The 13,481-nt window shown below is 47.8% G+C and overlaps 1 pseudogene; it reads right to left on the reverse strand.

Moving 5' to 3' along the window:
- Window positions 1-11,177: 11,177 nt before the first annotated feature.
- LOC143937779 (5S ribosomal RNA) lies at window positions 11,178-11,296 on the reverse strand (annotated as a pseudogene).
- Window positions 11,297-13,481: the final 2,185 nt, after the last annotated feature.

A 13,481-nucleotide genomic window follows, 5' to 3' on the forward strand; every position in this document is an offset into this window, starting at 1 on the left:
AGTATAATCAAAACAGAGGTAGAGCATATAACTGTCAGCACTGAGGGGTCTCCTCGGCTCGCCCTAAACTTAGGCATGCACGAGGGAGCCCGTCACAACAGAAAAGACATCACAGAATGGGATCCACCACCCCCCGTCCCATACCCCAAAAGTACATGCAGTCCCCGAACAAATGCATTTCTCCCTTTGGCAGATTGTCCTCTCCTTACCCCCTCTCCCCTGTCCACGCCCCAGGGGAAAAGGGGGAGGGAAGGGGGGAAAGGGGGGGAAGGGGGAGGTTAAGGGGGGAGGGAAGGGGGGGGCAGCAAGGGAGAGGGGACAAACATGCGGAAATGTCAAGTCCTTTAGCGCACTCCCACCAGCAACCACCCGGACCCCATAAATTTCAACTCCTCCCCTCCATGGTCTGTACATGAAAGAACCTGCTACCAAGGGGTTGGGTCCATCATCCCTTCCTCCAATGGGAGATGCCACCAGCATGACAGCCCGTGTCCTGTCAAGTGGTGCCCCTCCGACAATGTCGTCGGGGTATATGTGGAGCATCCAGGGGGAGGCAGGGACAGCCCAAACAGTGAGGGATAAAGCCTCCAAGGGGGACCGGTGTCAGACAGGAGGATAGCGGTGTCTTGTACAAGTTGGTTAATTGGACAAGTCATCCAGTGTGTTCCTGTGAGCAGTGGAAGGCAAGGTCGGTAAGGATTATGAATGGGTGGGGGCCAGGGAGTGCATAAAATTGCCACCAGATGACCTGGGCAGAGAGGGCAAGGGGATGAAAGTCAGATCTGGTAGGTGGGGGGTGAGGAGTGTACTCATATTACTCAGGTTAGCCATCCCTTGAAGCTGAGCGCTCTGCATACCCAGGACTTTCTTCTGTATAATCTAGCCTATGTTTATACATTAGCCTGTCTTTTGTACACATTAGCCTCTCTGTATAAACTAGCCGGTCCTCTGTACACACTAGTCCATCTGTATACACTAGTATAAGCTAGATTATACAGAAGAACGTCCTGGGTATGCAGAGATGCAGGCAAGGGTATACAGAGAGAGAGAGGCTAGAATATGCATACTTGCTAGTGTATACAGACGGACTAGTGTATACAGAAGACCGGCTAGTTTATATAGAGAGGCTAATGTGTGCAAAAGACAGGCTAGTGTATACAAATAGGCTAGATTATAGAGAAGAACATCTTGGGTATGCAGAGATGGAGGCTAGGGTATACAGAGAGAGAGGCTGGGTTACACAGAGAGGTCGGTGTATGCTGACTTGCTAGTGTATACAGATGGACTAGTGTATACAGAGAGGCTTGGGTATACAGATAGCTAATCTGTAAAGAGAAGCTAGTGTATACAAAAGACTTCCAAGGGTATACAGAGAGGCTCGTGTATGTAGAAGAACGGCTAGTTTATACAGAGAGGCTAATGTGTACAAAACACAGGCTAGTGTATATAGATAGGCTAGATTATACAGAAGAACGTCCAGGGTATGCAGAGATGGAGGCTAGGGTATGCAGAGAGAGAGGCTGGGTTACACAGACTTGTTAGTGTATACAGATGGACTAGTGTATACAGAAGACCGGCTACAAAAGACAGGCTAGTGTATACAGATAGGCTAGATTATACAGAAGAACGTCCTGGGTATGCAGAGAGGGAGGCAAGGGTATACAGACAGAGAGGCTAGAGTATGCATACTTGCTAGTGTATACAGACGGAGTAGTGTATACAGAAGACTGGCTAGTTTATACAGAGAGTCTAATGTGTACAAAAGACAGGCTAGTGTATAAAAATAGGCTAGATTATAGAGCAGGACGTCCTGGGTATGCAGAGATGGAGGCTAGGGTATACAGAGAGAGAGGCTGGGTTACACCGACAGGATAGTGTATGCAGAGTTGCTAGTGTATACAGACAGACTAGTGTATACAGAGAGGCTTGGGTATACAGAGCGCTAATGTATAAAGAGAAGCTAGTGTATACAAAAGACAACAAAGGGTATACAGAGAGGCTCGTGTATACAGAAGACCGGCTAGTTTATACAGAGAGGTTGTGTACAAAAGACAGGCTAGTTTATACAGATAGGCTAGATTATACAGAAGAACGTCCTGGGTATGCAGAGATGGAGGCTAGGGTATAAAGAGAGAGAGACTGGGTTACACAGAGAGGCTAGTGTATGCATACTTGCTAGTGTATACAGACGGATTAGTGTATACAGAGAGGCTTGGGTATACAGAGAGCTAATGTATAAAGAGAAGCTAGTGAATACAAAAGACAAACAAGGATATACAGAGAGGCTTGTGTATACAGAAGACCGGCTAGTTTATACAGAGAGTCTAATGTGTACAAAAGACAGGCTAGTGTATACAGATAGGCTAGATTATACAGAAGAATGTACTGGAAATGCAGAGATGGAGGCTAGGGTATATAGAGAGAGAGGCTGGGTTACACAGAGAGGCTAGAGTGTGCAGACTTGCTAGTGTATACAGACGGACTCGTGATACAGAGAGGCTTGGGTATACAGAGAGTTAATGTATAAAGAGAAGCTAGTAATATGAGTACACTCCTCACCCCCCACCTACCAGATCTGACTTTCATCCCCTTGCCCTCTCTGCCCCGGTCATCTGGTGGCAATTTTATGCACTCCCTGGCCCCCACCCATTCATTATCCTTACCGACCTTGCCTTCCACTGCTCACAGGAACACACTGGATGACTTGTCCAATTAACCAACTTGTACAAGACACCGCTATCCTCCTGTCTGACACCGGTCCCCCTTGGAGGCTTTATCCCTCACTGTTTGGGCTGTCCCTGCCTCCCCCTGGATGCTCCACATATACCCCGACGACATTGTCGGAGGGGCACCACTTGACAGGACACGGGCTGTCATGCTGGTGGCATCTCCCATTGGAGGAAGGGATGATGGCCCCAACCCCTTGGTAGCAGGTTCTTTCATGTACAGACCATGGAGGGGAGGAGTTGAAATTTATGGGGTCCGGGTGGTTGCTGGTGGGAGTGCGCTAAAGGACTTGACATTTCCGCATGTTTGTCCCCTCTCCCTTGCTGCCCCCCCTTCCCTCCCCCCTTAACCTCCCCCTTCCCCCCCTTTCCCCCCTTCCCTCCCCCTTTTCCCCTGGGGCGTGGACAGGGGAGAGGGGGTAAGGAGAGGACAATCTGCCAAAGGAAGAAATGCATTTGTTCGGGGACTGCATGTACTTTTGGGGTATGGGACGGGGGGTGGTGGATCCCATTCTGTGATGTCTTTTCTGTTGTGACGGGCTCCCTCGTGCATGCCTAAGTTTAGGGCGAGCCGAGGAGACCCCTCAGTGCTGACAGTTATATGCTCTACCTCTGTTTTGATTATACTATTGTTTTTTGTTTCTATGATGTTACTGATTGTCTTTTATTTGCATACCGGTATCAGACGTGACATTTACCACTGCCGGGACTGGGGGGACTAGGATCCGGGGGCTCCCTCTCCGATCTGTCTACCCACCAACCCAAGTAGGGCGGCGCTTTGAACCCAGTGTACATCTGGTAAGCGCTATAGCATAATTGTGCTGTTTTAGTATACCCTTCCTGTACTGTTGAGTGCGAACAACCCTTAATTTCCCTCTCCCCCTGGGGTTGAGGTGCCCGACCTCTTTTTCCCCTTACCTTTCCTTCCATTTGCCCTTCCTTTCTCCCCCTTAGTTTCCGCCATCCATTACCTACCCAATACCTACCTTGGTTCAACTTTCTTTGCTTTTCTCTGACATCCCCCTCCCCGAGGAGCGATGGCAGACTCAGTCAAGGTCACCTCTCTAAACGTTAAGGGACTGAACTCCCCTGAAAAACGGTGGATCCTCCTGTGAGAACTGAAGACTACCTGTACTGATGTGGCCTTTATATAAGAAACACATTTTAAAAATACTAGCCTCCCTTTTCTAAGGTCGAGATCCTTCCCTAAGGTCTACCACTATACTAACCCCTCCTCTAAGACCAAGGGAGTCTCCATTCTGATCTCTAGCAGGCTCCCCTGGGTTCTCCAGGATTCTCTGGTGGACCCTGGGGTATCTTTTTCTTAGGGGGCACATTGGAGAGCTCCTTTTTACATTTGCCACTGTGTACGCTCCCAATGATCACCAAGACACGTTCCTCAGAACTACCCTGCACAGATTATGTGACTTTCGGGAGGGCCAGTTGATATTAGGTGTGGACTTTAATGTCACCTTTCGCCATCGGTTGACACTTCTGCCTGTTGCTCCTAGCTCCTCATTTCCTCTAGAAAGCGGATTACTAAGTGTTTACTGAATGACCAATTAGTTGATGTCTGGCGTCTGGAACACTCCGGAGAAAGGGACTACTTTTTTTGCTCTTCCCCTCACAAATCATACTTGAGGATAGACTTCTTCTTGATTCCACATGACCAACTGCACTTGGTGAGCTCTTCCTCCATCGGCCATATTACTTGGTCTGACCACGCTCCTGTAGCCCTTACCTACACCCTCTCTAGGAACCCCTCACCTAGGTCTCTATTCTGGCACCTTAATGAGAGCCTCCTCCAGATAACGGAAGTTTTAGTAGATGTGACCAGGGAATTGGACCTTTATTTCCAAGATAACTAAACGCAGGACAGCTACCCAGGGATAATTTGGGAGGCTCACAAGTCAGTACTCCGCAGGGTACTTATCAGGCACGGGGCGCATCAAACGAACACGGAAGGAACAGCTTGCTAATCTGTTTCGTGAACTTGCCTCTGTGGAAGCGAAGCATAAACATGCCCCCTCACGGACCTTAGAGATTGAATTGGGGACACTACGTACCCAGATTACTGACCTACTAAATTATAAAGCGAAAGCGGCACTCCAGTTTTGTCATAAACTGACGTAGGAGTCAGGGGACAAATGCGGAAAAATCTTAGCCAGGTCGGTAAAGGAGTTGAAATCTGCCTCTTACATACCACAGTTGATAGATGAGAATGGCCATAGGGCCTCTACCCCAACCCAAATAGCCAAAGTCTTTGAAAAATTTTACTCTGATCTCTACAACCTGCCCGATTCAGGGTCCGGACAGGACAATATAGACAGATATGTAACCGGTTTTGGTCTACCAACCCTCTCATCGGAATCACGGGAGTACTTGGAGGACCCGATCATACTGGAAGAAGTCCAGACGGCCATGGGACCTCCGAAGGTGGGTAAGGCTCCGGGCCCTGACGGATATACCGTACAATACTATAAGACCTTCCTCCCTATTCTCGCCCACGCTTGGTTAATTTATTTAATACTCTGAGCTCGAATGGGGATTTTCCTGAGGATACCCTTAGAGCCCACATCTCGTTGATACCTAAGGAGTGCAAAGACCCGGGCCTATATGGGAGCTACAGACCCATTTCCCTCCTAAATTCGGTCCTAAAACTATTCTCTAAAATCCTCGCCACGCGATTGGCACAGCACTTGCAGTCCCTTATACACATTGACCAGTTAGGTTTTATTCCCACCCGGGAAGATAGGGACAACACCATTAAGGTGCTTACCCTGGTCCATAAAGCAAAGTCATCTGGGACCCCTTGTCTTTTCGTGAGTACTGATGCCGAGAAGGCTTTTGATCGGGTCAAATGGACATTCATCTTCTCTGTCCTTTGCCATATAGGTCTGAGTGAACGGATGCTGGCATGGATAAGTAAGATATACTCACGTCCTTCAGCTCAAGTCAAAGCGAATGGGGTTCTCTCATCTCCCCTTGACATCAGGAATGGGACCAGACAGGGTTGCCACCTGTCGCCCCTATTATTCGCATGTCATTGGAACTCTTTCTCTCCACAATTCGACAAAACTCAGACATAACGGGACTCCAAATGGGTACTATTGAGTGCAAGATATCTGCCTACGCGGATGACATGCTGTTCTCGCTGACGAATCCAAGAGTTTCCTTGCCAAATCTCCTTCGGGAATTCCATATATACGGGATACTTCTTGAAATCAGAGGCCATGGGGGTTGCAGTCCCCCCGCAAACGTTACTAGACTTGCAGTCCAATTTTCGATTTAAATGGACCCATACAGCCCCTAAGAACTTAGGTACTTACATTCCACCGGACATCACGCGTACGTTTATGTTGAACTTTCCCCCACCTCTTGTCACTAAGATCCGCAGTTTGCTTCACGGGTGGCTTTCTGGCCTCCATTCCTGGTTCAGGAGATGCAATCTCATTAAAATGAACATACTCCCTAAATTTACCTATCTTTTCCAAGCTCTCCTGATCCAGATTCCAGTCCCATTTTTTAAGCAAGCTCAATCCCTGCTCACTCAATTAAACTGGGCCCACAAAAATCCCAGACTTAAGCGGTCACAGCTGACATTGTCTAAACAACAGGGAGGGTTGGTTCTCCCTGACTTGCGACGCTACTACCTGGCCTCCCATCTAGTAATGGACTGGAATCGAAACAAACTTTCTAAGCTCTGGGTGCAACTAGAACAATCAAACTCCCGAATTCCGCTAAGAAGCGCCATGTGGTGCTATATGGATTTACCCACAGAATTGACGTCACATCCCACTATAGGGGCTTTGTTGAATGTCAGTCATCTGATTGCTACCCAAAACACACTCACGTCTTTGACTTCCCCCCTATTCCCTATACGTGGCCATCCGAACTTTGAACCGGGGACCCACATAGAAATTCCAACCTAGACCATGCGTCTAAATTTGTCATTGACGGAAAATGGCCTTCTTTCTCAACCCTATGACCCCTTTCACACCAGGGCGTTTTTGCAGCGTTTTAGCGTTAAAAATAACGCTATTAAAACGCTCATAAAACGCTCTCCATGCATCTCAATGGACCCTTTCACACCAAGGCGTTGCGCTGGCTGAGCGTTGAGAAAAGTCCTGCAAGCAGCATATTTGGAGCAGCTTTTGGGCGTTAAAAAAAGCGCTTCAAAAACGCTCCACTCCATTGAAATGAATTGAAAGCGCTGTAAAAACGCCCTAAAAACGCCTATAATCCGCCCTGAGCTGTAGAAAAAGTCACATGATCTAAAAAAAAAGTAAACATGCAAGTAGAAAGAGAGCATCTACAACAACAGGACTGAAATTGTGGAAAGGTCACAATGATTTCCAAGCCATCAAAGTGCCAAAGAAATCGTAGAAAAATGTAGATTTGAAGTAAAACAAGACACTGCATGTACTTTATATAAACTGCTTGTTTTTACATGATCTCACAAACAAAAGATAAACATGCAAACAAAAAGATAGCATCCACAGAAACAGGACTAGCTGTGGGGAGGTAACATGATCTCACTGAAGCGTAGGATGCTGGGAAATCAGGGAATCCTGTTTGTAGAGGTGGATAGGAGCTAAGAGAAGATGGAGGTTGAAAGAGACCAGGGATTTGGGACCAGTGGGAGTGGGATTAGGGTTGGAGATTAGGGTTCTGGGACCAGTGGGAGTGGGATTATGGTTCTAGATTTGGGTTTTGGGACCAGTGGGAGTGGGATTATGGTTCTAGATTTGGGTTTTGGGACCAGTGGGAGTGGGATTATGGTTCTAGATTTGGGTTTTGGGACCAGTGGGAGCGGGATTATGGTTCTAGATTTGGGACCAGTGGGAGTGGGATTATGGTTGGAGATTTGGGAGCAGTGGGAGCGGGATTAGGATATAGATACTTACGTTCCAATGCTCATTCGAGTATAGTTTCGGAATTTGTCTGGGTGCACTCTTAGGTGCTCATATAGCAAGACAAATTGCCCAATAGAGCTGTGTGTTTGTAGGATGGGATGAACCCAATACCGACGTTGCTGCCTCTGTTGGTGGATATTTTCCCAATACAGTAGCACAAACATCAAGAACAGCTCCATGAACTCCATCTTCTTTCTGTATCCTCTGTCACCTCACAAGATCCCAGGAAGTAAACAGGAAGTGATGTAGGGAGGTGAGGTGGCTCTTTGACGCCCAACGCTTGTAAAACGCTTGTAAAACGCTTGTAAAACGCTGTAAAAACGCCCACAGCGGTGCGGTAATTTTAACGCTAGCGCCCCAAAAACGCTGTAAAAACGCTGTAAAAACGCTCTAATAACGCTGTAAAAATAGCGGTGTTTTACCGCTGACGCTATGGGCGGTGTGGTGTGAAAGTGCTCTAACAGATCCGACAGGGCTTTTCCAAATGCCTTTTTGGAGAGCGGCGCAAAAACATCATTTTCTCCATTCCATCCGTAATCCTCAAACTTTCGCCCGCCCTCAGACAGAGTTTGAGACTCTATGCAGGAGCGAAGGCCCTTTAGCCCACATTCTCTCTCAAACAGATTACCCACACTTAACCTGTCTGTCCAACTGGGAAAAAGACCTTAATTACTAATTTTCCCAAGCACAGAGACAGCACATTATCACCTTGGCTCTCAAAACCTTGCTGTGCACGAAGATACAGGAGACAAATTTTAAACTTCTCACCAGGTGGTATTTGACACCATCAAAGCTGCATAAATTTTTCCCCCTTCCTCGAACATATGATGGAGGTGTGGAGAAGAAGAGGGCACGTTGCTCCACATTTTTTGGTCCTGCCCCAGCTTGGTGGACTTCTGGACAGAGATCCAATGCATAACACAAAAATTCACACACTTCTCCATCCCGGAAGAGGCTGCATTCTTTCTCTTGCACCATTCACAGATTCCCATTAAGAAGTACAAAATATCAATTTTACAGCATGTGATAAATGCGGCAAAATCTTGCATCCCTCTCTATTGGAAAAAATGTCCCCCCCCCCCCTTTCATTACTCACTGGCTTAGGAAAATAGAGGACATTAAAAAAATGGAGGACTTGATCCTCACATCACAAGGTAAACAAGAATTTTTTAAACAAACCTGGGACATCTGGAATACCTTTGTATTTTCGCTGGAAGGATGTTGCCTGCTATCGCCTTAGTGCTCTGAGCTTTCCTTGACTGGCCCCTTGGCCAGTGGCTGCCATCGTGTCTCGTCCCCTCTTCTCCTTTCTTGATCTTTCACCCCTTCTCTTTTCTGCCTTCCTCCCCTATCTCTCACCCCCTCCACCCCCTCTCTCTTTTGGAAAAAGTGGAAAATTGGGAATGACGGCCCCACACCCCCCTCTGGATGGATTATGCCGGAGGGACCTGGGGTTTGTGTGACCCTGGATGCGAATATACCTGTATCAAGTATTGTTCAGCTGCTTTTTGCTCTGTGTTTCTCTGTTGCATTATGTACTCGGGGGACCGTCTTCCCCTGTTTGGAGAAAAAATTATATTTGAAAAAAAAAGAAGCCTACGACACCTGGTATTCCCAGGCGGTCTCCCATCCAGGCATTAACCAGGCCCGACCCTGCTTAGCCTCCAAGATCAGACGAGATGGAACAGATTCAGGGTGATGTGGCTGTAGCCAATATCTTCAGGCACTCTCAACTCTCTTGACAAACGCCAAGATGGTCACCTTGGGAACAAGCGGAAAAAAATAGGTCAACGCCAACAACATAAAAAGAAGCCTACGGCATCTGGCAATCCCAGGCGGTCTCCCATGCAGGTACTAAACTGGTCCCAACCCTGCTTAGCCTCTGAGATCAGATGACATTGGGCTCTTTCAGGGTGATGTGGCCATAGGAGATTTCTTCAGGCACTCTCAACCCTCTTGACTAACGCCAAGATGGTCACCTTGGGAAACAAACAAAAAAAAACAAGTCAACGCTAACAACATAAGAAGAAGTCTACAGCACCTAGTATTCCCAGGTGGTCTCCCATCTAGGTATTTACAAGGACCGGCCTGTTTAGTCTCTGAGATCAGACGAGATCTGGTGCTTTCAGGGTTATGTGGCCATAGGCGAGCTCTTCAGGCACTCTCAACCCTCTTGACAAACACCAAGATGGTCACCTTGGTAAACAAACAAAAAAAAAAAAAACAAGTCAACGCCAACAACATAAAAAGAAGCCTACAGCACCTAGTATTCCCAGGTGGTCTCCAATCCAGGTACTAACAAGGCCCAATCCCTTTTTAGCCTCTGAGATCAGAGGAGATCGGGCGCTTTCAGGGTTATGTGCCCATAGGCAATCTCTTTGGGCACTCTCAACCCTCTTGACAAATGCCAAGATAGTCACCTTGAGATACAAGCGAAAAAAAACAGGTCAATGTCAACAACATAAAAAGAAGCCTATGACACCTGGTATTTCCAGGCGGTCTCCCATCCAGGTACTAACAAGGCCCGACTCTTCTTATCCTCCAACATCAAACGAGATCGGGTGTTTTCAGGGTGATGTGCCCTGAGGCAATCTCTTCAGGCACTTTCAACCCTCTTGACAAACGCCAAGATGGTCACCTTGGGAAACAAGCAAAAAAGTCAATGCCAACAACTTAAAAAAAAAGCCTATGGCATCAAGAAATCCCAGGCGATCACCCATCCAGGTACTAACCAGGTCCCAACCCTGCTTAGCCTCTGAGATCAAATGAGATTGGGCTCTTTCAGGGTGATGCGGCCATAGTAGATTTTTTCAGGCACTCTCAAACCTCTTGACAAACGCCAAGATGGTCACCTTGGGAAACAAACAATAAAACAAGTCAACACCAACAACATAAGGAGAAGTCTACAGCACCTAGTATTCCCAGGCAGTCTCCCATCCAGGTATTAACAAGGCACGACCCTTTCTAGCCTCTGAGATCAGAGGAGATTGGGCGCTTTCAGGGTGATGTGCCCATAGGCAATCTCTTTGGGCACTCTCATCCCTCTTGAAAAATGCCAAGATAGTCACCCTGGGAAACAAGCGAAAAAAAACAGGTCAACGCCAACAACATAAAAAGAAGAATATGGCACCTGGTATTCCAAGGCCGTCTACCATTCAAGTACTAACTAGGCCCAACCCTTCTTAGCCTCCGAGATCAGAAGAGATAGGTGCTTTCAGGGTGATGCGGCTGTAAACGATCTCTTTAGGCACTCTCAACCCTCTTGACAAATGCCAAGATGATCACTTTGGGAAACAAGCGAAAAAAAACAGGTCAACACCAACAACATAAAAAGAAGCCTGCGGCATCTAGAAAACCCAGGCGGTCTCCCATCCAGGTAAAAAGCAGGCCCAACCCTGCTTAGCCTCTGAGACCAGACAAGATTGGGCGCTTTCAGGGTGTTGTGCCTGTAGGCAATTTCTTTGGCAATTTCTTTGGCAATTTCTTTGGGAAACAAGGGAAAAAAAAACAGCTCAACGCCGACAACATAATGAGAAGCCTACGGCACCTGGTTTTCCCAGGCGGTCTCCCATCCAGGTACTAACCAGGCCAATCACTGCTTAGCCTCTGAGATCAGATGAGATTGGGCTCTTTCAGGGTGTTTTGGCCGTAGGCACTCTCTTTGGGCACTCTGAAGCCTCTTGACAAAGGCCAAGATGGTCACCTTGGAAAACAAGCTAAAAAAAACAGGTCAAAGCCAACAAGATAAAAAGAAGCCTACGGCATCCGGTATTCCCTGGCGATCTCCCAATCAAGACACTAACCAGGCCAGAACCTTCTATGGCACCTGGTCTTCCCAGGCTGTCTCCCATCCAGGTACTAACCAGACCTGACACTGTTTAGCCTCCGAGATCAGACGAGATTGGGCGCTTTCAGGGTGATGGGCCGTAGGTGATCTCTTCAGGCACTCTCAACCCTCTTGACAAACGGTCACCTTGGGAACCAAGGAAAAAAAAAAAACAGGTCAACTCCAACAACATAAAATGAAGCCTACGGCACCTGGTATTCCCAAGCAGTCTCCCATCCAGGTACTAACCAGGCCCTGGCTAGGTTCCAAAGCAGTTCCCAAGCAGTAAAGACACTGTCCCTGCCTATCGTCCTCTTTCCCTGACCGCCGCAACACACCATACAAGGCCGCCGCGCTGGCAGCCTTATATAGTGTGGGGTGTGTACTAAACCCCCCTGAGCTATAATTGGCCACAGGAATCCTGCCTGTGGTCAATTGTGGCTCTCCTCTCAGAGGATGTCACATCTGTTCTTATTATATAGAACTTATTATGCTCCTCGTAAACTTTTCCAATTTGGCCGAGTGGCCAGATGCAAGCTGCCCCCGGTGCGGGAACATGGGGGAGACATGATTCACATGTTTTGGAGATGCCCGAAGTTGATCCGCTACTGGACGGAGGTGACAGGAACCATTGATCGGGTTTTTGGAACCTCCACCAGGATGGAGGCGAAGTATTGTCTCCTGGGATTAGTTGAAGGAGTTGGAAACCCGGGAAGCAGCCAGATGGCAGTTGTGAGATGCCTATTTCAGGCAAGGGAACTGATTTCCCGACCCTGCTTAGCCTCCAATGTTGGCAATGACTTGTTTTTTTTCGCTTGCTACCCGAGATGACCATGTTGGCGTTTGTCAAGATGGTTGAGAGTGCCCGAAGAGATCGCCAATGGCCCCATCACCTTGAAAGTGCCCGATCTTGTCTAATCTCGGAGGCTAAGCATTGTCGGGCCTGATTAGTAACTGGATGGAAGACCGACTGGGAATACCAGGTGCCGTATGCTAATTTTTATGTTGTTGGCGTTGATCTGTTTTTTTTCGCTTGTTTCCCAAGATGACCATCTTGGCATTTGTCAAGAGGGTTGAGAGTGCTCAAAGAAAGTGCCTACGGCCAAATCACCCTGAAAGTGCCCGATCTTGTCTGATCTCGGAGGCTAAGCATTGTTGGGCCTGATAAGTAACTGGTTGGGAGATGGGAATACCAGGTGCCGTAGGCTTCTTTTTATGTTGTTGACGTTGACATGTTTTTTTCCGCTTGTTTCCCAAGATGACCATCTTGGCGTTTGTCAAGAGCATTGAGAGTGTCTGAATAGAACACCTACGGCCACATCACCCTGAAAGCACACAATCTCATCTGATCTCGGAGGCCTAGTGCATGGCCTGGTTAGTACCTGAATGGGACACCATCTGTGAATACCAGGTGCCGTAGGCTTCTTTTTACGTTGTTGGCGTTGACCTGTTTATTTTCACTTGTTTCCCAAGGTGACCTTCTTGCCGTTTGTCAAGAGGGTTGAAAGTGCCCTAAGAGATCGCCTATGGCCACATCATCCTGAAAGCGCTTGATCTTGTCTGGCCTGGGAGGCTTTCCAGGGTCAGGCCTGGTTAGTACCTGGATGGGAGACTGCTTGGGAATACCAGGTGCCGTAGGCTTCATTTTATGTTGTTGGAGTTGACCTGTTTTTTTTTTTTCCTTGGTTCCCAAGGTGACCGTTTGTCAAGAGGGTTGAGAGTGCCTGAAGAGATCACCTACGGCCCATCACCCTGAAAGCGCCCAATCTCGTCTGATCTCGGAGGCTAAACAGTGTCAGGTCTGGTTAGTACCTGGATGGGAGACAGCCTGGGAAGACCAGGTGCCATAGAAGGTTCTGGCCTGGTTAGTGTCTTGATTGGGAGATCGCCTGGGAATACCGGATGCCGTAGGCTTCTTTTTATCTTGTTGGCTTTGACCTGTTTTTTTTAGCTTGTTTTCCAAGGTGACCATCTTGGCCTTTGTCAAGAGGCTTCAGAGTGCCCAAAGAGAGT

This window comes from Lithobates pipiens, unplaced genomic scaffold (genome assembly GCF_037356315.1).
Source record: "Lithobates pipiens isolate NorthernLeopardFrog02 unplaced genomic scaffold, aLitPip1_a1.2 Scaffold_28, whole genome shotgun sequence".
Lineage (NCBI taxonomy): Eukaryota > Metazoa > Chordata > Amphibia > Anura > Ranidae > Lithobates > Lithobates pipiens.